Source organism: Gorilla gorilla, chromosome 3, assembly GCF_029281585.2.
Source record: "Gorilla gorilla gorilla isolate KB3781 chromosome 3, NHGRI_mGorGor1-v2.1_pri, whole genome shotgun sequence".
Classification (NCBI taxonomy): domain Eukaryota; kingdom Metazoa; phylum Chordata; class Mammalia; order Primates; family Hominidae; genus Gorilla; species Gorilla gorilla.
In genome coordinates, this window is record NC_073227.2 from 128766668 (window position 1) to 128789986 (window position 23319).

The 23319-nt window shown below is 40.3% G+C and overlaps 1 pseudogene; it reads left to right on the forward strand.

The window, feature by feature from the left end:
- LOC101141378 (zinc-activated ligand-gated ion channel-like) overlaps positions 1–23319 on the forward strand; it is a 44147-nt pseudogene that overhangs the window by 8062 nt on the left and 12766 nt on the right.

Below are 23319 nucleotides of genomic sequence, written 5' to 3' on the forward strand. Positions count from 1 at the left end.
GAATACGTTGAATGGCAGCAGCACTGATTTCACCAACAGCTAAATTTTTAACATTAGGTAATTGGTTATCTTTCCTCAAACTTTTTTTTAAGCACACATCTGCCAAATCCATATGGGCGTCCTTAGTAATCTGTGAATATAATTCAGTTTTGCTGGTATTACCTAATATGGTGCCTGTCTTTTGTTTTTTAAAGACTTGCCTTTATCCTCCTACTCTGAGTTGTACAGGTCATCAGACAACTATCCTGATTGACCGAGAGAAATATTGCCTTTTTTCTACATGAGCTGTAACTATGGGGCAGCATAGCATGGTGGTTAAACTTCTGAGTCTGGTGATAGGATTCAAATCCCAGCTCCATATCTGAACCATTGTGGTCACTTTACCTCTCCATGTTTGTTTACCATGCAGTACCTCATAGACTAAATGAGTTAATATAAGCAAAACACTTAGCACCTGACTCACAGATGTATATGAGCATTAGGTATTATTATTAGTGATATTATTATTTCAAATGGTCCCAAATTGATAGAGGAGAACAGCTTTTTAAAAAAAAATTATATCTTCGACTGGGCCATATCCTTCCCCAGCTCTATATTTGAATTGTGCAGTTTTTGTAGGAGAACAGAGTGGATTAGATAAGGTTTTTCTTTTAAGCAGACAGACATTCATGGGTATAGAATATTTTTTTCTTCTTTGTATTAACTGCTATGTGTAATTCTAGAATTTATCATCAAATTGGCTAGAACACGTTTTCCCTAGATTGAAGTAATAATAATCTCATTTGCCCCAACTCCAAAGCCCTTTGAAGTTAAACATTGAGAGGAAGAATGGTGGGGCCACTCAGCAGAGATTAGATCTTGTTTTAAACACTAGCTGCTCTGGGAATAATTTCCTTAATTAATATTCACAAGATATCATACACTTGAGACTATATTTTCATGTAACCTACTTGCATGTAATTGTTCACTAAGGCTCTTCACTTCATTTGTATCTTCCTTTTGTGTCAGTATTCAACAAAATCATTTCCATCTAAAAGCAGTGCTGAAGGGGGTGGAGGTTCGTTGGGTCTCCCCTTCCATGTGAAAGCCAGCACACATGGGCTTTCATCTCATTTCTAAAGTTAATATTGTTTTGTGCTTATTCCTGTTCTTAACTAGATGCACATAGCTCCCAGACTTGCTCTCCTTTGTGGACTCAAGCCCTGAACATGTTGAGGTGTTGCCTTCTTGTCAGTCTCATGTTACAGGGTGAGGAGCTTATCAAAGCACCCTGGAGTGTCAACTGGCCAAAGAGTCTTAAAACCCTGAAGTAGCCACATTTGCCATCAGTAACAGCATCTGAGGGGATCAGTCTGGGTCAGGAAACCAAAGATTGTCAACTTAAAGGACTTTAGGTTATTCAGGAGTCAGCTTGCCCAAAGGTCAGTGAAAGGAGCTAAGATAACTTGGAAGGAAATCTTTCTATATGAAGCCTTGTCAGTTTTGCATATTTCTCAGAAGAAATTTAAAAATTAAAAAGTTATCTTTTACACACTTTTGTTTAAGTTTAAATAAATTTGCTAACTGTTTAAGGTCTATCTGTTAGTCTACTTTTTGCTGCTATAACAAAATGCCACCGGCTGAGTAAATTATAAAGAACAAAAGTTTATTTGGCTCACAGTTCTGGAGGCTGGGTAGTTCAAGAGCATGGCACCAGCAACTGGTGAGGATCATCCCATGGCAGAAAGCAGAAAAGCAAGTGAGTGTGTGAGACAGAGAGAACAGGGGCCAAAATCATCCTTTTAGGAGGAGCCCACTCCCATGACAATGGCATTAATTCATTCATGAGGGCAGAACCCTCCTGATCTAATCATCTCGTAAGAGTCTCAACTTATCATACTGCCATAATGACAATTAAATTTCAACATGAGTTTTGGAGGAGACATTCAACGCACAGCAGTCTCCAACCAGTGACTTTCCTACATTTGCAAATGCTTTTAAAGCAAAACAACATCCTCACCTCCCTCCATATACAACAAGCAGAAATACTTTTTGCTCACTTGTTTTGTTTTAGTAACAAGTTGGGTGCAATTTTTAAAATAGCTGACTACAGGCTGGGCATGGTGGCTCACACCTGTAATCCCAGCACTTTGGGAGGCCGAGGTGGGTGGGTCACCTGAGGCCAGGAGTTCGAGACCAGCCTAGCCAACACGGTGAAACCTCATCTCTACTAAAATTAGAAAAATTACCCGAGTGTGGTGACAGGTGCTTGTAATCGCAGCTACTTGGGTGACTGAGGCAGGAGAATCAGTTGAAGCCAGGAGGCAGAGGTTGCAGTGAGCTGAGATCTCACCGCTATACTCCAGCCTGGGCAATAGAGCCAGGCTCTGTCTCAAAAAAAAAAAAAAAAAAAAAAAAAAAAAAAAAAAAAAAAAAAGTTGACTACAGTTCTACCATCAAACAATCAATAATTGAGTTCTTAATAGCTCTTAGAACAAATTACATTAACAATTATAATGCTACAAAATACTTGAAAAGTATATATGGATACTATATATGTTATTGTATATGTTGAAAATGGTATATACTATATGTTTATAAAAATATACTATACATACATACACACACATCAATGTACTCACACATATCTTTTTTTCTCCATAGATTCAGTAATTGCAAAACCAAATTTCTTTACTGCTGATAGATTGTTTATAAAGTCTTACCATGGGAGGGTGCCAAATATTTTCAAGATTATTTTGCTTTTTTTTTTGTAACTTCCTGGTTGCTATGTATAACTGAAGAAGCAGAGTATCTGCTAATAATTCTTTTTTTTTTGAACCTTTATCAATCCAGCAATCCGGAATTTGCCTGCCTGGTGGACATGATCTACACCCAGCTGACATTCATCACTATCCAAATTGGTATCATGCTCTGGCAAAGAGTCTGTGCTTCTTGTTGCAGGTCTCCTGAAGCTTCCCGTGTTAGACCCTGGTCTCTTTTCTGTGACAGGATCTCCTACCATTCGCCTCCATGCCTGTTGAGATAGTCCTTCCATCATTGCAGACCTGTCCAGATAAACGTTCAAATATAAAGTGCAAGATAGTTCACAAAATAAGAAAATAAGTACTGAAACTTATGCAACATTATCTGTTCAGCCTCATTCAACTGAGATACATTTCACCAACCAGATTGTCAAAGATTAAAATGTTTGATAGCGCAAAACAGGGGAAAGTGTGGGGAAACAGGCAGTCTTCTATGTTGCTGGGGAGAGCATAATTGGTACAACCCCAGTGAAAAGCAATTTGGCAACATAATTAGAATAATAACTGCATACGTGTTTTGACTAGTGATTCCATTTCTAAGAATGTATCCTGTAAATACATTCTCACATGAACTAGATGATGTAGCTACTAGATTATTCATTAAAGCATTATTTGTGATAGAGATTGGAAGCCACTTGGATGTTCTAGAATAAAGGGCTGGTTAAATAAACAGTGAGGTATCTGACCAAAGGACTACCATGCAGCTACAGAAAGAGAATGGGACGTTCTTTTCTGATACGGAGGATCTCAAAGATTTCCTCATAAAGGGGGAACAAGGAAGGGTAAAAGTATCCACTATTTAAGTGAAAAGGGTGAAAGTGTGAGTGTGAGTTGGGATATAAATACACAGTTTCCTGTATGTATACACAGCATGGTTGGAAGGATTCTGAAGGAACTAGTATACTCATTCCTAGGGTGGGGGAATAGTATTAGGTGGCTTTGAGACAAGAAGGGAAAAGAAACTGTCACTGTATACCCTTTTTGTTATTTCAGAATTGTGAAATCTATAAAAGTATGAGCTACACAAAATAATAAATGAAATAAAATAAAAATAGAACCATAAACACCATATATACCTCTTGAAAGCTCATTTGTCTGATGTACACATTATTTGAAGCATAGCAAAACTAGAGAAATTAGAGTACAGAAATAAAAGTTATTAAAGAACTTGGGAAAAATGGCTGTAAGAATTGGAATCAGCTTCTGAAATAGTAGGTCAGGGAAAGGTTTAATAACAGTCTTGAAATATCAACAAGTCATTTGGGATGGACAATGAGTTACTGTTCTCCTTTGCTAGGTGTTAATATTAAAGTTTTGACTGAGAAAAATGTAGATGTGAAATTCCAAGTGAGGTACTAGATTATCACTTGCATATTTTCTAAAGGCAAAAAAAAAATTAAGAATTGCTCTGCAATCAGTCAGAGGTCCTGGAGATGGAAGACAGGGTTAGCTTGGCTCTGTTCTCTGGGGAAATGACGAAGACAGGAGAAGGCTGGTGAATGGCTTTGATGGTAGATTCAGGAATGTGATGCTGAATTGGAAATAAACTGCACATTAATTTCTCAGAGTAAAGGGTGCCTGAGTGTTTCTCAGGGACTAGATTAGGGCCACATAGGAGAGGAGGAGCACACTGAAGCCTTCCCAAATCCTGCAGAAGAAGACTCCCGCTGCGGGCTCCCGAGGGGAAGGCTGCCAGAGTGGTGTGGAGGGAGGGCCCCAGGGATGGAAATCTTGGAAAGGGTGAATGTCAATCTTCTGTAAGTGCCAGACAGCACAAAGCCATCTAACCAAAGAAGGACTGTTCCACCCACTTTCCTGTCCTATCTTGCCCCTCTGTCACCTGGCTGGGGTCTGTACCAGACTAGAAGTAGGGGAGGAGGTGAGCAGAAGCTGGCCACATCCTCCTTTGCCCCCAAGGCAGGAGCCACCAACTGCAGGCCCCAGCAAGAAGGAAAGAAAGGTGAGGTCTGGTCTTCAACTGAAAATTGAAGAGTTGATTATTATCTTCGAACACATTCTCTCTGCTGATTTGAGACTTTAAGACAGCTTGTTATCTAAGAGTGAGCAAAAAAATCATGGGGCCTGTTGAATTTTCCTCAAGTGGCAGGGGAATAAATTTTAAAAGAGACAAGATTAAAGGAAACAAAAATGTTAAAGGAGACAATTTTAATTAAGAAATAAGAATAAAGTCAAGTTTTGGTCCTCTACCGCAGATCATGTGTCCAATGCTATAGGAGATTTATTTTCACAAAACCAAAATAACTTAGTTTAAAGTGCATTCAGGGATAGGAAGGCAGATTGGACATCACAGAGAACTTCATTGCTCTAAATTTGCAAAATGTGAATTTGCTTACTATGTGAGATTGTGGTACCTTTTTTGTTTTTTAAAGACAAAACTTTACCAATACTATTTTCTTTTCCTTTCTTCATAAATTTTTAAAGGACATTAAAAGGTTAAAAAGAGTTGATTTAAGAAAAATTTAAAGTAAAGAATAAAACAAGTAAAGATTTGGCATAATTTGTGAAGATGGGATGTAAATTAACTTAGGAAAACACTTTTCTAAACAGGGTTGTGGAAAAGTCAGAAAACAAAATGCTATGCAATGATATTCCAAGTTACCGTTTGGAAGAATTCTGTAGAATTACCTTTAGCTAAAGTGGTTTTTTTATGATTGGTCCAGAATAATCCATAGATTTGTAACATTCTTCAAAATGATAATTCAAATCAGTTGGATCTAAAGACAGACTCAAAATAAAGGCAGGAGGCAGCAGTGTAGAACTCAAAGTGAAAAAGGCAAAGTCTTAAAAATAAAAAGAGAAAAGTTGAAAGAACAAAAGGAAGCAAGGAAGAGAAAGAAAGAAAGTCACAAAGAAAGAGAAAGAAAGGAAGAGAAAGGAAGAAAGCAAAAAGGAGAAAGAAAGGGTTACATACAATAAGATATAGTTTGTGAGCACTCTGGGTCCTTAATTTTACTTTGATGGTTCTGTTAGCTCAGAAAACACTTCGATTTGCAATCTTCATTTAAAATATTAATTAAGCTCTTCTGACTCCATAATTCTGGGCCTCTAATACACAGGCATTATTCAGTTTTCCCTGTTATGCATTAGAAGGTACAGACACTATGATTTTATTTAGCTAATTTCAAGATTAAAGATTTCCGTAATTGTAGTCTTCCGCTAGTTCTTTGTAGTTGTTGAAACTGCATGCTTGATTGCTCAAGGGAAAACTTGTACTATTTAAGGCCCTGTTGTGAAGTAAACCATGGGCTGCCACTTCTAGGAAGATAGAGTAGATGCACTTCTCTCTGTTCCTCCCACTAAGTACAGCTAAAGGCCCTGGGCTTAGATATATGTTTGTTATATATGTAACAAACATGAGGAGACTCTGAAAGGTGGAGACAAGAAGGTAAAACTGCTAAGGGGTTCAGTACCCTAGAAACAACACAGTGGCGATGTTCCTGCCTCATACATTCTAGACTTGGAGCTGAAGAAGTTGGCAACTGGAAACATCAACGAGTACAGAAAAAAAAGCCTCAACAAAAGTTAACTCTTTCTAACCAATGGACCAGGAGTAGGGCAGCGTAGCAAAACACTAAACTTTTAGACAATGGCTGCTGTGCTCCAGCCAAAAAAAAAAAAACACAGAAAAAATTATGGCCCCTGCCCAATCCCCAACAGCAAGGGCTGAATGGAGAGCCTAGATTTCCACCTTTGCCAGGCTGGAATGTAATGAGATGCCCTGACTTCCATGCAGTATATCAGAGAAGGTCAAGCAGTGAGTCACATCTTCACCACTGCCCAGACATAATGAGACCACTACCCCCAGCGGTGTCAGTGGAGGCCACAAGGGAAGCAGTAAGGACATATCCCTTTCCCTCCCAGCCTCTCGAGGCCTAGTGGGGTGGGGGTAGCAAAATTCCCACCTGTGTCCAACATAAATGAGATGCACTCCCATCTCAGGTGTCAACAGAAGCTATGAGGGGAACCTGGCTATGCTGTCCCACCTGGCAGTAATAAGACAATGCTCCCTCTTCCTCTGCCAAAGCAGTGTCACTGGAAGCTGAAACAGAAGTTTTAATAAGATTCAGAGCCTTAGCCGGGTGCAGTGGCTCATGCCTGTAATCCCAGCACTTTGGGAGGCCAAGGCAGGTGGATCACTTGAGGTCAGGAGTTCGAGATCAGCCTGGCCAACATGGTGAAACTCATCTCTACTAAAAATGCAAAAATTAGCTGGGTGTGGTGGTGGATGCCTGTAGTTCCAGCTACTGGGGAGGATGAGGTAGGAGAATCACTTGAACTCAGTGGGTGGACGTTGCAGTGAGCTGAGATTGCGCCACTACACTCCAGCCTGAGTGACAGAGTGACCCATCTCAATAAATAAATAAATAAATAAACATAAAACATAAAAAACTCAAAAAAAAAAAAAGATCCATAGCCTTATAAGACCGTAGATGTCTAGCTTTTAATTAAAAAGAAAAAAATCACTAATTGTACCAAGGACCAGGAAGATCTCAAACTGGACACCTGAAGACAATCAATAGATGCCAACATTGAGAGGATAGGAATGTTAGAATTATCATCTGGATAAGATTTTTAAAGCAGCTATCATAAGAATGCTTCCATGAGCAATTATGAGCATGCTCAAAACAAATAAAAAATAGAAAGTCTCGGTAAAGAAATAGAACATGCAAAGAACCAAATGGAAATTTAGAACTGAAAAACACAGTAGCCGACAACAACAACAACAACAACAAACAACCTGCCCAATGGGTAGGCTTAACAGCAGAGTAGACGGGACAGAGGAAAGAATCAGTGAACTTAAAGATCCAACAATAGAAACTATTCAATCTGAAAAATAGAGGGGAAATAAACCAAAAAAAAAAAAAAAAATGACGAGGGTCTCAAAGACCCATAGAACTATAAATGAAGGTCTAACATTCCTGTTGTTGGTGTTTCAGGAGAGGAGAAAGAGGACAGGGCTGAAAAGGACTCCGAAAAATCATGGCTGAAAGTTTCCCAAATTTGGCAAAAGATATAAATCTATAGATTTCAAGAAACTGAGTAAACCCCAAGTAGGACCCCCAAAGAAATGTATTCTAAGACATATAAAAGTCAAATTTCTGAAAGCAAAGCAAAGAAGCTGTGAAAAACCTTGAAAGCAACAAGAGAAAAACAGCACCTTGCCTATAAGGAAGAACACATTTCAATGAACAGCAGATTTCTCATCAGAAACCATGGAAAACAAAAGGAATAAAAGGAAAATCATTTCACAGATTAGGAGAAACTAAGAGAATTTGTCACCAGTAGACCTACCTTAAAAGAACTTCATATAGGAAGTTCTTTAAACAGAAAAATAAGTGATGAAAGAAGGAATCTTGGAACATCAGGAAAGAAGAAAAGCAAAGGTAAAACAAAATATAGGTAATATAATGAAGTTTTCTTCTTTTGAACTTTCTAAATTATGTTTGACAGTTAAAGCAAAAAGGATAACACTCTGACTTGCCTTGAATTGCATGTAAAGGAAATATTTCAGATAAATCTATTATACATGTTGGACAGCAAAGGAACATAAAAGGAGGTAATGGTTTCATACTTCACTCAAACTGGTGAACCCAGATATATAATATAAAGTATAACCTCTAGAATACATTTAAATTAATAGAATTAATATGACAATCAATAACACAAAGATACAAGGAAAATCACCAAACACTTGGAAACCAAAACATAATTTCAGGAATATAAAATGAGATGATCACAACAAACCCTGTAGGCTACTATGAATACCTCTACGCATAAAAATTTTTAAAACTTAAATAAAATGGACCAATTCCTTAAAAAAAAAAAACTACTAGAACTCACTCAATATGAAATAGACCCCTTGAATAGCCTCTGTTAAGGAAATTGAATTTGTAATTTTAAAACTTCCAAGAAATAAATCTCCAAATCCAGATGGTTTCACTGGAAAATTCTACCAAGTGTTTAAAGAAGAATGAAGACCAGTTCTAAGCAATTGCTTCCAGAAAATAGAAGAGGAGGGAACAGTTCCAAATTTATTTTATGAAGCTAGTATTACCCTAATATTACAACCAGACAGAGTCAAAGCAAAAAAAGAGAAAACTGTAGACCAATATCACTCATAACTGTAGACGCAAAAGCCCTTAACAAAATATTAGCAAATAGAAGTCAGCAATATATTAAAAGAATTACACACAATGACTAAGTGAGGTTTATTCCAAGATGCAAGGCATTTGAAATGCAATAATTAAAAAATAAATCATAATCTACCACACTAACAAACTGAAGAAAAGAAATCCCAATTATATCAATCAATGCAGAAAAAGCATTTAATAAAATTTAATACCGTTTCATGATAAAGGCTCTTGGACAAATAAGAATAAAGGGGAACTTCCTCAGCTTGATAGAGAATCTATAGAAAGCCTACAGCTAACATTATAGTTAATGGTGAAAGGCTCAATGCTCTTGCCCTAAGATTAGAAACAAGGTAAGGATATATACTCATCACTCTTATTCAATATAGTACTGGAATTTCTAACCAGTGAAATAAAGCAAGAAAAGGAAATGAGAGCATATGGATCAGCAAAACTGTCTCTATTTGTAGATGATATGATTGTCACTGTAGAAAATCCAAGCAATCTACGAACTATGTAGAACTAATAAATGAGTTAAGCAAGATTGCAGGATAAAGATAAACACAAAAAAAAATTCATTGTATTTCTCTATACTAGTCATCAACACATAGACACCAAAATTTAAAATACAATACCATTTACAGTTACACAAAAATATGAAATACTTGGAGGTTAAATCTAAAAAAAATGTACAGGTCTTCATGTTGAAAATTACAATATGCTGATGAAAACATTAATGGTTTAAATAAATTGCAAGACACACTGTATTAATGGTTCACTGGAAGACTCAACATAGTAAAGGCACCAATTTTTCTTAAATTAATATACAGGTTAATGCAATTTCTATTAAAATCCCAGCAAGATGTTTTGTAAGTATAAACAAAATTATTCTAAAATGTATACGATAAGGCAAAGGAAATAGAAGAACTAAAACAATTTTGAAGAAGAATATGAGAGGACTCAGTCCAACCTCTTTCAAGACATTGTATAGCTATGATAAGTGGAACTGGTGTAGAGATAATCACATAGATAAATATAACAGAACAGAAAATCCAGAGATAGTGCATATCCAATTGATTTTTGACAAAGGTGCAAAAGCAGTTCAATGGAGGAAGGGTAATCTTTTCAACAAATGAAGCTGGGGCAATTGGACATTCATAGGCAAAGAATAAAAAAGCCTCAGCCTATCTCACACCTTAGACAAAAATTAATAACTCAAATGGATCACAGACATAGGTAAAACAAAAAATTATAAAACTTTTAGAACAAAATAGGAGAAAATCTTTAGGATCTAGCTTCAGGCAGAGTTCTTAAACTTGACACTGAAAGCATGACACAGAAAATGAAAAATTGATAAATTGGACTTCATTAAAATTCAAAACTTTGTGCAGCCATAAAAAATAATGAGATCATGTCCTTTGCAGGGACATAGAAGAAGCTGGAAGCCATCATCCTCAGCAAACTAACACGGGAACAAAAAGCCAGACACTGCATGTTCTCACTCATAAGTGGGAGTTGAACAATGAGAACACATGGACACAGGGAGGGGGATATCACACACCAGGGCCTGCGGGGGGATAGGGGGGTAAGGGGAGGGAGAGCATTAGGACAAATACCCAATGCATGCTGGGCTTAAAACCTAGATGACGAGTTGATGGGTGCAGCAAACCACCACGGCACATGTGTACCTATGTAACAAAACCGCACTTTCTGTACGTGTATCCCGGAACTTAAAGTTAAAAAAAAAAAAAAAAATTCAAAACTTTGCTCTACAAAAAAATTCTGTTAAGAGAGTGAAAAGACAAACTAGAGACTGGGAGAAAATATTTGCAAACTAGAAAACCAACAAAAGATTACTATCTAAAATATAAAATGAACTCTCAAATCCAATCAAAAAATAGTCAAAAGGCATGAGGAGATATTTCACTGAGGAGGATATAAATAGATTTTTATGATAAATAAGCACATAAAAAGATGTTCAATATCATATGCCATTAGGAAAATGCAAATTATGACCACAATGAGATATCACTACATACCTATTAGAATGTAGAAAATAAAAAATAGTTACAACACGAAATGCCAACGAGGATGTGGAGTAACTGGATCACTCACACTGCTGGTGAGAATGAAAATAGTGCAGCCACTCTGAAAAATGGTCTAGTAGTTTCCTAAAAACCTAAACATGCAATTACCATATGACCCAGCAATTGTACTTCTGGGCACTTATCCCAGAGAAATGAAAATGTGTTCACCTAAAAACCTTTTTGAATGTGTATAGCAGCTTTGTTTGTAAAACCCCCAAACTGTAAGTTACTCAGATGTCCTTCAACAGGTAAATGGTTTAACAAATTGTGGTACATGCATACCATGGAACGCCACTTAGGAATAAAAAGGAGCAAACTACTAACAGATACAACCAGCTGGAAAAATCTCCAGGGAACTATGCTGAATAAAAACAGCCAACGGCGGCCGGGCGCAGTGGCTCACGCCTGTAATCCCAGCACTTTGGGAGGCCGAGATGGGCGGATCACCAGGTCAGGAGATCGAGACCGTCCTGGCTAACACGGTGAAACCCCGTCTCTACTAAAAATACAAAAAATTAGCCGGGCGTGGTGGCGGGCGCCTGTAGTCCCAGCTACTCGGGAGGCTGAGGCAGGAGAATGGCATGAACCCGGGAGGCGGAGCTTGCAGTGAGCCAAGATCCCCGCCACTGCACTCCAGCCTGGGTGACAGGAGGAGACTCCGTCTCAAAACAACAACAACAAAACAAACAAACAAACAAAACAGCCAACGCCAAAATGTTACGTATTGTACGGTTCTACACAGACGACATGCTTGAAATGACGAAATTATATAAATGGAGAACACAGTGGTTGCTAGGGGTTAATGAGAGGGTTGTTGTGGAAGAGAAGTAGATATATCTATAAAAAGGGGCACATGATGGATCCTTGCGCATGTGAAAATGTTCTGTCTCTTATCTGTATTAATGTCAATATCCTGGCTATGATATTATACTGTAGTTTGGCAATACATTACCATTGGGGGAAACTGGGTAAAAGGTACACAGGATCTCTCTGTATTATTTCGTACAATTGCACATGAATCTACAAATACCTCAAAGTTTAGTTTAAAGAAACGTAAATATCATATATGCATGCAATGCAAGCAGCAAAAATTCTGCAGGGCCACATAGCCAGCTTCAACACAGATTACCTCTGCAGAGGTAGACAAGTAGCTGTGAAGATTAGGTGGGGTTGATGAGAGGATTCTTTCTTTTCATTTTATTCCCTTACGAATCTTGTCTAAATAAATTTCTTAACATGAGTATGTATTACTATTATAATAAAAAGGAAACAAGTTAATAGAATTTAAAAATAAAACCATATTAATTTCTCATTATTTAAACAGGATCTTTTCTGCAATTTCCCGTGTACAAAAAAGTTTCTTGGCAAAACAGCCCTAGTATTTAGTAAATATATTAAGTCTTTTACAGGAGGAAAATCCTTAACTTAGTCTTTCTAAGGAGAAACTCACTCCAAAACCTTTAGCTCACAGGATCTACCCATTATAAAATACCCTTTTATTCTACAAAGTGCTTCTCAGATATTTCAACCAATCTCTGACACAAAGTACCAAAGGTGATTTAATATATGCCAGGGTCCCTTCTCTTGTTCACTAATGGGAGGGGAGGGTATAATATACACACCAAGATTCCCACACTCTTCAGCGGCAAAGAACAGGTGCCCAGCTGTCCCTGCAAAAACCCTGGCCATTAAGAACACCCCAGTTAAGGAACAGCAAAGGAAGCTGGTGCTATCATCCTGGTCCCAGGTAACCAAGAGACTGACTGTTCTTCTCATAAGAAACATTGTACCTGCTCCTGCCCTATGCGAGGCCAAGCCCTGTTGGGTATAGGTGATGTGGCCAAATGCATACAACTTCATTTATCAATGGAAGCTGCATCATATTCTGTCTTTACACATTAGATCACTAAGTACAACTTTCTGTCATGATTCTCCATTCAACTCACAGCTTTGGGACAAAATGTGAGGGCAGAATTTGATTCATTGTTCATGTTCACAGCAATAGGTTTGGAGTTTCCACATCTTCTGAATATTTGTAGGAAAACTCAAGTACAAATATTGTTGGGATGCCCAAGAAGACATCTTTAAGTGAACAGAAACAGACTGTCTCCTATTGAAATTCCTTAAAGCCACAAGTATTTTATTTTAATATGCTTCTTCCCCACAGATTTGGAATTTGGTAGCTGAATACCCAAGTGTAGGCAATGACTAAAAAGCTGACCCTGGAAAACTTGGGTATCATTAAATGATTGGGCACCATTAAATGATACTTTGAATCATGACAATGACATGTCTTAGGCTGTGATGTCATCCTCTTTACCCAGGAGAAATGAGGAACTAGATTAAATCAAGAATATTCTCTGATTGCTTTATTCCAACTAATCTCAAATAGTCAAAGTTACCAGTTACTGAGTATCGACTCTGTCCTGGCACTTTACTAGTTCCTAATTTCCCGAACCATGTAAGGCAAGTGTCATAGGAGGTCTAAAGAGGAAGAAACGGTGACTCAGAAAATTGAAATAACTTGTCCAAGATTACGCAAAGGGTAAGGCGAAGTCAGGTTTGAGCTCAGGTCAGCTGATGCCAGAGCCCACCCTCCTCATGTTCTCTGATGCCACCCCTCTTACCGACATAGTAAGCTTTAAGAGATTTGTGATGATGTCAATGATATAATATGTCACCTAGATCCTTCACTCTTTCGTCAGCTAGGATTGTAACCAACCCAAAAATTTCCTGAAAGTGGAAAACCCTGACTCCTATTTTTCACCATTTTGGTGGACAGCCTTTGGCTATGCTTTACCCACGAAAACATACATAGAGCATTTGACAAGTCTTAGAGCATTTGATCTGAAAAAAGCTCTGTAGAGAATCAGTTTCTTGGCAGAAACAGGCCTGGTAAAAAAACTTGTAAACCTAATACGATGCTTATCTTGCAAGGTTTTGGTAAGAAACTAAAGTCGGAAAGGTAAATGATACACTAAAGACCCTTCAGCCAGCTAATGGTAAACAAGATATACACTCAGACACAGCAACCCCAAACACCAAGTGGGATGGTAATTAAATATACTGCTGAGGAGGAATCCCTGCATAGAATAATGTTCAATGACAACTTCAACCACCAGGTCCTTCCTGATACCTCTGTGCGATATACCTTCTTTAATTTGAATACTCTGTTACTCATGCTTTACAATTTAGCAAGCCCTTTCTTACACACAGTCTTCCTTGTTACAGTAGACACTGCTATTAACTAGACAGAGTGAATGGTATTTCCTTTTACACAAAAGGAAACTGAGGTTCATGAAATTAAGTGATTTGCCTGAGGTAACAGAGCTAGCAAACAGAACTATGCCCCAAATTTATCTCTTTCTGTAATGCTAAGCTGCAAAGTAGTAATTATTGAGGTTGCCTGTTCTTCCTAATATTTGATTATGAAAACTTCCCAAAATTTATTTAAAATTAACATGTTCCTTATCATAGAAATAATACATGTTTATGGTAGAAAATCTAAAAGGTATAATAAGGCAAAATAAAAAGCACATCTGATCTCACTACCCGAAGATATCATCATTGTTAAAATTTTGTGTAAATTCTTCCAGTCTTTTATCCATGCCTATATATACTAAAATAACAGAGCAAAGACAAAATGCAGTCATGATGTATATGCTCTTTTAAGGTCATTTTCTCTCCTTAGCATTATACGGCAAACATTTTTCCGTGTACTTCAATATTCTTTTATGACATATTCAAGGAGGGCATCATATTCTATTGCATTAATGTATCATAGCTTTATGCAGCCAATATCTTATTGTAAGGCAATATGTTGTTTTCAGTTTTTGTTCAATTATAAGCATTGCTGTGGTTAACATCCTTGTAGCTAAATTTTTGCATACATCCATGATAATTTTCTTCAAATAAATTCCCAGAACTGGAATTTCTTGGTCAAAGATCTTGCAAAATATTAAAGCATTTAAGATATATTTGTGTAGTCCAAATTAAAATTTAAATTTGCATTTGGCATGGGATTTGCTTTAGCAAATTTTTATACCATCTCTGAACTTTCACTAATTGCAATGTCTGTGGACTTTAATGGTAATCTTCTGAGCCAGATGATAAAACATTCACAAGATTGTTCCTATCGTTTTACTCTGTAGTGAGTACTTTAAAGAATTCACATTTACAGAAGAAGAAAATCAGAATTGAGGTGCACAAAGCTACATTGTGAGATGTGTGAGATGTACTGTTGTGGACAGACCGTAGGTGGCCCCCCTTCCCCCATGATCCCTGCCCTCTACTGTTTATGCCTTTGTGTAATCTCCTCCCCTTGAGTGCAGGTGGATCCTGGGACTTGATCCTAACCAACAGAACAGGGCAAAGGTGATGGGATGTCAAGCGTGTGATTAAGTTATGTTATAGAAGACTCCCTTTTAGCTGACTGGAGCTAGAGACTGTCCTTGTGGGCTTAATGAAGTAAGTGACTATATTGGAGAAGCCTGCATGGCTAAGAAATGCAGGCAGTTCTAAGCCCTAAAGGTAGCCTCCAGCTGACAACCAGCAAGAGCTGGGCCCTGAGTCACACAGCTCACAGAACACAAGAAAATGTGTTCTACCAATAGCTTGAGTGAGTCTTGAGGTGGATTTTTCCCCAGTCAAGTCTCTAGATAAAAATGCAGCTTGGCCAACACCTTGATTGCATCCTTTTGATATCCTGAACAAGAACCCAGTTAGGTAGTATCCAGACTCCTGACCCATGGAAACTGCAGGTAAATGTATATTGTTTAAATTGGCTAAATTTGTGGTTATTTATTATGCACCAACAGATAACAAATCCACCTACCTGCCCTGAAACCAGTGAGCTTGCGTGACTTTGACTTTTACCTCTTCAGCCTATTATCACCCTGGTCTTGCATCCCCTTCAAAGTAGCCCTCCACCCACAAAGTGCAGTATTATCTACACGGGCTGATCCTTGGTGAGTTAACCCTTAGATTCATGCCCCATCCTTCCCAGCTGCTCTCCTATACTGGAGGGGGCTGACTCCTGCAGGAGGCATTTCCAGGCTCCTGCTTCCAGCTGAGGGTGGAAGATGAAACCTCTCTCTCCCTAAGCTCTCTGCCTTTGGTTGTGGCTGTGTATTCTTGACGGCCCCTGCCCGCACAGGACAGGCCTTCTGTGGTTCCACCCTTTGTCAGGTTGCCTCAGCTCTTGGGAGGAACTTCCACCTCCTCTCTTTGTCTCTCCAGTCTAGGCGTGGTCGTGGCTCCCATTTGTGGCTAATTTCTGGTTTACCTCTCTTTTCTTCTATTTGGCTTCTTCGGTCCTCTGACACCTATGGAACCAACTCTCTGCATTAAATTCCCTTTGCTGTAAGCACTTAAAGCGGTTTCTACTTTCTATCAAGACACCGGGTGACGCACACCCCACATTCTGGAGCCTGCACCTCATTCTGCTCTGTACCGGGAGCAGCAGCATAGTACCTGGGTAATGTCAGTGCCAATGGCACTGAGTGTGTTGTATAAACAAATGATGGCTCTAGCAGTGCTTTCTGTTTAGGGGTTCTGCCAGGTGTCAGGGAAACAACAGTGAGTGGAACTGGGCCCCCATCCTTGGGGGTGCACAATCCAGGGGCAGGGAACAGACATATAAACAAATAATTAGATCAATGTGATAACAATTACAAGAGAAGTATATTCAAAGTGGAATGGAAGAAGAGTTGGAAGAAGCCCCAGGGTGGTGGAGGTGGTAATTGGTAGGGCAGAGAAAGAGTGTTCCTAATTAGCTAGGCATGGTGGGGTGAGCCTGTGGTCCCAGCTACTCAGGAGGCTGAGGTGGGAGGATCACTTGAGCCTGGGAAGTCAAGACTGAAGTGAGCCATGACTGCACCACTTCACTCCAGCTTGGGTGACAGAGCAAGACCCCATGTGAAAAAAAAAAGTGTTCCTATCAGAGGAAACAGCCTGAGCAAAAGCATGATGTCCTGGAAGAGCATAGTAGGTTCTCTTATAAGTGGGAGTAGTCACAGTGAGGTTTGCTTTTACTCAGCAACAAATTCATCTCAAAAATATCATGTAGAATTCTACCAGTCTACATGTACAGGTCAGGGCACTTTTCAGCTGCTACAGAAGGAAGTAATCTCATTTTGCCAGCCCATGGCTTTTTCTGCGTTCTTCATACCCTTCTTGCTAAAATATCTTCAGGACTAAAGCTCAATTGAATGACAGCCCCTCTGGCACTCAGCAGCCTCTCCTGGAGAGGTCTCTAAAGGCTGCAAGGACAGGCAGTATGATAGGGTAGAAATAGAGCAGAGAGTGTGGCCAAGCTATGCGCTAACAAGATGAATTTGGGTAGACAGCCAGGTCCATCACTTATTAGCTGTGTGATTTTGGGCAAATTTCTTTACCTGTCTAGCCTCCTTTTGTGTGGATATAAAACCTACCCAGGGGAGCAGGGAAATTATCTTGTAAAGAATATTTTTACCACTGACTAAGTGCTAAGCACTGTGCTAGAGTTTATTATGCATTATCTCACTTAATCCTTAAATAAGTCTATGAATGGGTGACTACTATTATTTCCAATTTAGAGATTTTAAACGTTGAGGCTCAGAGGGGTTAAACAATGTGTCCAAAGTCACACAGCAATTGATGGGCAGAAACTTGAAAGTCCCTGCCCCTGTTGTTACTTGAATACTTCCCCATGGCAAAGCATCAGGCCCGGTGTGAGGCTTGAATTAGCAGCTCAATAAATTTATGTTCTCTCCCTTCCCACTTTCAGAGACAAGGAAGCTGAGTTACTTTCTCCAGGCCTGATAGCACTATCCACAAGCACTAGAAACAAAATAAGAATGACAAAGAGCAAGCTACCAACTATATTATTTGCCAACAAGTTCTGAGCTTTGGAGATGAGGGTTTTTAGGGTACGAGGTACCAAAACTTCTGAAGCCAAAAGAAAGCCAAAGAATCCCAATTCCTGAGCAAACTCACATCCCCATTAAAGACAAAGGTGAGAAACAGTAACTCACTGTGCAACACCATTCTATGAAATTCTCATCCCAGGAGAAAGAAATTATTGTGTATATTTTATAGATGTTGACCTGAGGGCTTAACTAACTTGTTCATGTCACTGGGAAGTGTCAGAACTGAGCATGGGGACCCAGAATGAGGAAAGGCAGGGCCCTGGGCTCCTCTGCAGTTGCCATTATCATCTTCTGCTCCCCTCACTCTCTGAGCTCCTGCAAGTAAGACCTGTGTTCAGCAGTGCAGCCTGAGGGACTGGCAGGCCTGAGTAGAATCCCAGTGAAGTGTCCTTAACTTCAAACCGTTCCCTGAGGGCTGAGGGTGTGGTGCTTTGGCAGCCTTTCTTTCTTCCTGCGCTAGGATTTAGCTCTCAGAGAAAGGGGTGGGGGGAGGGGACACAGCCAGCTGCATGAGGATCAAAGAGGTAAGGGCCTGGCCTGTCTGCACAAGTGCTTGTCAGTCAAGCATGCACACACACTACACACACACTCTACATGCATACATATCACGTTTAACATACACTCAAGCATGCCACATGTAACACACCACACACATTCACACACCACATATAACACGCACACTGTACACATATTCACATATGCCACATATGACACTTGCCTTCATACACACCATATGTAACACACACACCCCACACTCATACATATCCCATATAGCACACACTCAAACATGCCACATATAACATACACACCACACACTCATGCACACCACATATAACTCACACAACACGCCTCATACCCTCACATTATACATGTACATCCCACACATAAATATACCACACATACACCAAATATCACACAGAGCAAACACACTACAGCATACACACAATACCTCACACCACTTATTGAATATGCACATACAACACACATATATGCACCACATACACCACGTTTTACATGGCTACATGTAACACACACTACAGAGCATTCATATCACTTTACATCCTTGTATCTCACATGCCACACACATACATGCTCAGTGCACCTATATACAGCACATACACACCACACATCCACATACCACATATTACCTCACACTGTCACATAGTACGCACAGAGCCCATTCACATTTATGTACCACATACACACCACACGTAAACATACAGGCTCCACAAATGTGATAGTACACATATACCACACCTCATGCTCTTGTATGACACATATTTGCATACCACACCATTTCACACATCACAGATAGACACACATACCACAACACCCCACACAGACACACGCTACAGACACCACACCTCACACTCTTGCATTACACACACACATACACCATCCCACGGTCACACACCACAGATGGACACTCATACCATACACACTCCTTCATCACATCACATACAGCATACATAGACCATACACACACACAGCTTTCAATTCATTCACATCTAGGCTGCAGCTCCAACCCAAGAGTACCCAGTCATTGTGAGGAAAAGCCACAGACAGCCCCCCGAGGGGTTCTTTCTCTCTTCCTGGCATCATTATAGCCTCGTTGCTGGATAAATTAATTACAGAGTTGGAGAGACAGAAATCCAGCTCCCACCCACCATCCCCCTGAAGTATCAACATTGTGGATCTATTTATGAACTTCCAAATCTGGAAGGTGTGACGCGCTTTGTCACTGTGCGGCCGGCACCCTGGCAGCCAGCCGGAGTCTGGCTCTTTTATGTGGTGAGAAGTTATGCCTCTCTGCTCTACCCTTCTCCCCAGCATTCACCTGGAGTGTGTCACGATGGAGGGAACAAACGTGTGTAATGCCTGAGTCTGGAACGCGCCCAGCTAGGGGGCTGCTGGGGACCTCGGTGTGGGAAGGGAAGTGGAGTTCACTCAGGCGGACAGAGAAGAATTCTTCTTGTGGCCTTAGCTTGCTCTTTGGTTAGAGGAGGGGATTTTGCCTGCCCACGAACCAGGGGATCCAGAGATGATTGTAACCCTGTTGTCCAGTCTTCCTTGATGATTATCAGAATTGTTTATTCTTTGCAATTATGTGGAATGGAGAAGGCCATCCCGACAGTGGCTTTGTCTTATTTGATTAATATCGTCTATGTATTCAAGATATGTGCCTTATTCAATTTGGAGGGCTCCTTCATTCAGCAAGGCTGTGCCTGGAGGTATTTCATCTTCACTGGAAGGCCATGTATAAACTATATAAACTGGTGCTCTAGTAAACCTAACTGTCTCCGCAGCAGGTTAGATGTGAATGAGGTGGGTGGGGCAGAGAGGCTGTCATCCCAAGCCACAGCCAGGAAGGTGCCTCAGGAGGTGCGAGACAAGGGCCTCTCCCGGGCAGACGCCCCTGGGTTGTGGCTGATGCTGACAGTTTCCATCCAGTGTTTTCCTGGGTGCCGTTACTATGTTTTTTGAGCCAAAACTTTTCTGAGACCTTCCAAATTTCCCTGAGTCTGATCTCCTGGGAAAGTCAGGAGAGGCAGCAGAGGGAAAGTTCCCCTTTCTCTGTAGCTCTGCAGGCCACACGCTGCCAAAGGCGGCACAATGTCAGCCAAGGTGGGAGAATGGAGCTGAATGGTGTAGCTATTTGTTGTGTGTGGTTCAGAGCTTCAAAGCCTATTAGCTTTCATTAGGAGCCAAGTCATGACACCAACATGATCTACATAATGCTTAATGCAGCAGTTTCCAGATTTGCCCCAAATGTGAAGTGGGTGGTCAGGGCAACCTGTGGGCTGTTGAGGGAAATGTGAGGTGTGGAAAGAGAGATGCAGGATAGTGAACAGGTAGGAGCATTTTTTTGACAGGTGGGAAGAAATCAAAAGGAGTGTTTGATAAATTCTTGGGGCCTCTTACGATTGCTGTCTAGCAGGGTGGTCTGGGTAACATTCAGGTCTGTAGTGGGGTAGCAGTTTGGTCAGCGACTCCCCTAAGACTAGGTTCCTTGATAAGCCGTGTTCATTTCATTTCAATTCACGTTTTCTCCTAGGCCGCCTCCGCCAGCAGTAATATAGGGTTTCAATCTAATTGCCGGCTAATTGAAATGTGTCCGTCTTAGACACGGGGAGTTGGGAGGCCCACAGTGAGAAGGCACCTAGATAAGTGTTCCAGTGTGGAGCCAGCCAGATGGCTATTAAATGTCTTGTGAAGGAGCTGGGCCAGGAACCCGTAGGAGAAGGTTCCTGCCGCACAGCCGGGTCTGTGGTCACATTGCTGAATGTAGCCTCCCAAGAATTGTAGGGTGGGCTGAATGCTCCTGCTTCCTGAGGGCGTATATGTACTATGCATCCCCTGATTTCAAGGAAAAACTCAGGAAATACGTGGTCCAAGGAGAAGGGGGCCTCAATGGGCTTTTTTGTTGTTGTGATTTTGCAAGCAATCTTGAAGTGAATGCCCACAAACTGCCCACACAATATGAATAGCAGCATTCATTTCCCAGGGCAGTGAGGCCAGAGCCAGGCCTGTTGGGAGTTCCTGCCCTCCCTCAGCCTCTGGGTATCTTCAGCTCTGTGGCCACTTTCCCCTGACTCAGGTTTGGGATGGTGCAAGCTGGAGGGGATTAGCAGATACCAGGAGCTTCTTCCCTCTGATCCCTGCTCTTGGACTGTCTCCTTTCGGTCTTGGATCATTTGCTTGGCTTCTTCACCTCAGTTTCTCTATCTATAAAATGGGGATAGTGGTGTTTACTTACTTACCTCATGAGTATTATAGGAATTAATTACTGTTTGTAAAGTACTTTGAAGATGAAAAGTGTGATGTGGCATCATCGTTATGATGGTGAAATATCTTCCATTGTTACCGGCCAGATTCTGCCAGATTCAAGCAAACATTTCAATTTGGGTTCCAAATGAGACCTTCACAGCCACACATGCGTGAGTCAGTGCACACACACATGGTCTCATGGAATATCGAGAGGTGGAGAACAACATAAGCCATTTTCACCTAAGAAAGCCTTCTTCCTGTAATCCCAGCACTTTTGGAGGCCTAGGAGGGCGGATCACAAGGTCAGGAGATCGAGACCATCCTGGCTAACACGGTGAAACCCCATCTCTACTAAAAATACAACAAAAAATTAGCCGGGTGTGGTGGTGGGCACCTGTAGTCCCAGCTACTTGGGAGGCTGAGGCAGGAGAATGGCGTGAACCTGGGAGCTTGCAGTGAGCCGAGATCGCCCCACTGCACTCCAGCCTGGGAGACAGAGTGGGACTCCATTTCATAAAAAATAAATAAAAATAAATTTAAAAAAATTAAAATTAAAATTAAAAAAAAAAGAAAGGCTCCTTCCTATTTATGGGGCAATGGTAGTCAGGAGATTCGGGGGGTGACAAGTGGCAGTGATCAGTGGCTCCAAGATACAAAATAGACTATCATGTATATGGTTCAGCAGGAGCAGAGCCAACCATTTCCACTTCAACCATGTGCTCACGGTACACAGCATACATGCTAATGATGCCTTCTTATGGATAATTTTTGTCCTTACTTTTGTGGTAGGAGAGCCATAACAGGTTGGGCATATAAAACCCATCTGCCACCTTGACTTTCACAAAGATGAAGTGCCTCTGCAAAGTTTCCTTCCACAAAAGGCCACAGAAACAAAAACATTCTCAGGATTTCAGTCTCTTAAAATATTAGATCATCCCTCTTCTCCAATGAGTATAATCTAACTTTTTGGAATGTTTAGAGGCAAAAAGTGAAATTTTGTCAAACTATCTTTTATTTGCATTCTGCTGTTGTCCTATGGCTGACTGTGGGAATGTTTTCTCATTCTTTGTCCTCATCTGGTTAAAAAACGGTGTGTGTGGCAGATTGTGTTTGTTAGTGGGGCTGAATATGTGGGGATGCTAGGGCGAGATTATTAAAGAAAGAAGGGTCTGTACTGGGGGAAGAAATCAGTTAAGTTAGAGTTTATATCTGGCCCCTATGGTTGATTTATTTGAAAGTGTTAAGCTTCTAATGTAGCATAGGCAAAATTTACTTAAATCTAATTTTGCTATGAAAGAAAAATCGGCAACAACCCAAATTCCAGAAGATACCATTTATGATTATGCTGTTTGTTTATATAATAATCTAGATACTTCTTTTCCTAGTAGAGTAATTACATCTAGGAAGCCAGGAGGTAACTATGCGAATTACCCTGAAGGGCAGGAACACCAGGTAGGGAACAAGCCAACTCAAATTATGTATTCAAATGGAGTGCACAAAGCTTTTCCGTTTATGGCAGATTGTGTTCTTGACATGGAGTTTGAAAATCCAAATACTGTAAGTCAAATGTGATTTCTAAATAGAAACCATTGTGTAATAGGAA